The 2,197-nt window shown below is 44.8% G+C and overlaps 1 pseudogene; it reads left to right on the top strand.

The window, feature by feature from the left end:
• The first annotated feature begins 268 nt into the window (after positions 1 to 268).
• On the top strand, positions 269 to 930 carry LOC100945094 (annotated as a pseudogene).
• The last annotated feature ends 1,267 nt before the right edge of the window (positions 931 to 2,197 follow it).

The raw sequence follows: 2,197 nt of genomic DNA, 5'->3' as shown, positions 1-2,197 counted from the left end.
AAATATTTTCTGTAACCCAAGAAACAAAAAGAAAACTACATAAGTGTCCATCCATAATGAATCATGCAAGAGTCCTTACAGTGACAAGGAAACAAGGCATAAAATAGCGGAAATCTTGGAATCAGCCTTTAGGAATATGACTTACTTTTATTTATTTATTTATTTATTTATTTTGCGATGGAGTCTATGTCGCCTTCAGTAGAGTGGTATGGCATCACAGCTCATAGCAACCTCAAATTCTTGTGCTTAGGCTACTGTGGCCAGAGCCATGAGTATGCTCAGGCTTCAGAAGAGGCTTGCCTCTAGTGTCCTCTGTTGTGGCAAAAAGAAGGTCTGGTTGGACCCCAATGAGACTAATGAAATCGCCAATGCCAACTCCCACCAGCAGATCCGGAAGCTGATCAAAGATGGGTTGAACATCCGCAAGCCTCTGACTGTCCATTCCCGAGCTCAATGCTGGAAAAACACCTTGGCCCGCCGGAAGGGCAGGCATAGGGCATAGGTAAGTGGAAGGGTACAGCCAATGCGAAAATGCCTGAGAAGGTAAACTGGATGAGGAGAATGAGGATTCTGCGCCGGCTGCTGAGAAGATACCGAGAATCTAAGAAGATTGACCGCCACATGTATCATAGCCTATATCTGAAGGTGAAGGGGAATGTGTTCAAAAACAAGCGGATTCTCATGGAACACATCCATAAGCTGAAGGCAGACAAGGCTTGCAAGAAGCTCCTGGCTGACCAGGCTGAGGCCCGCAGGTCAAAGACCAAGGAAGTACGCAAGCGTTGTGAAGAGTACCTCTAGGCCAAGAAGGAGGAGATCATCAAGACTCTGTCCAAAGAGGAAGAGACCAAGAAGTAGAACGCCCCCCCTCTTGTCTGTACATAGTGGCCTCCATGACTGACGATCAATCATTCAAATAAAACAAGCCTTATCTGGTTAAAAAAAAATTCTTGTGTTTAAGCGATTTTCTTGCCTCAGCCTCTCAAGTAGCTGAGACTATAGGTGCCTGCTACAATGCCCGGCTATTTTTTCATTGGAGTTGTCATTGTTGTTTAGCAGGCCTTGGGCCGGGCTTGAACCTGCCAGCCTCAGTGTATGTGGCTGGCACCCTCCTCACTGAGCTCCAGGTGCTGAGCCAGGAATATGACAGTTTTACAGTCTAAAAAAGGAGGAAAAGCCTGCTTCACATTATTATTGGGAGTAAAAGATTACTGTCTCCTGTATTTTGATATGAGAAAGCAGAGGCCACAAAGTGGGAAAGAACTTGCTCAAGGGCAGGAAGCCAGAAGTATACAGCTGAGTTGGAACCTGAACTTCCTTTTTTCAAATCCAAATACGGAGACATCAAAGTTTTGATATTAGGTGGAGAGAGACGTTTCTACTGGAAGGAGAAAGTAGTTGTGAACGCCATGCTACTTTGGCTAAATTTATTAACCAAGAACAATTAGCTGCTTTAGAAAAGACAATGATTCCGTCATACAGGGCCCTAACTCTGATCTTGCTATGCTCTAGGGAGGTAAGAGCTTTCAGTTGGTTATTAGGAAGCCCTTGCTTGCTGGACATGAGCAGCTAAAGGAGAATGAAAGTAATCCCCAGTTCTTGGACAGGTCAGGCACAGTCCTGCAGCCACATCTGAGTCTTAAAGGTAATTTCTGCTTGTGGTTTAATGGGGAGAAGGGCAAAGAACAACTACACAAATTACATCATCTAGACAGCTTCACATGGGCCTACAATGAATCAATAAAGCTACAGGGTAAGACTCAGCCAGACCAGACAAAGTGGCTCAGGGCTGTAATCCTTGCACTTGGGAGGCCAAGGCAGCAGGATTGCTTGAAGCCAAGAGTTCAAGACTAGCCTGTGCAATATAGCAAGATCCAGTCTCTTAAAAACCCAACTCAGATTTAGGGAATTAGGCTCTGGAGGCAATAGTGGTACTGAGCAGGGAGGGCTAAAGCAGAATAGTCCAGGCAGAAGGACCAGATACATGGAAGAATAAGTGGGTGGGTGATATGTCTGGGAGACAGCCAAGTAGTTCAATATGACACTAGTATAGGGTTCAAGGAAGGCAAAAGAAAGAAAGAAGAAAAAGAGGTCAGCTGGCTCCAGGTCTAGGATGCTAATTCAGGAAGTCTGAATTGTATCCTGAGGGCAAAAGACAATCGATGGTTAGGGTTTGGTTTTTTTTGTTTTTTTTTTT

The sequence above is a fragment of the Otolemur garnettii genome, unplaced genomic scaffold (assembly GCF_000181295.1).
Source record: "Otolemur garnettii isolate 467f Iridium unplaced genomic scaffold, OtoGar3 scaffold00152, whole genome shotgun sequence".
NCBI lineage: Eukaryota > Metazoa > Chordata > Mammalia > Primates > Galagidae > Otolemur > Otolemur garnettii.
The sequence above is the reverse complement of the archived record's forward strand: the minus strand, read 5'-3'. Positions and strand labels throughout refer to the sequence as shown.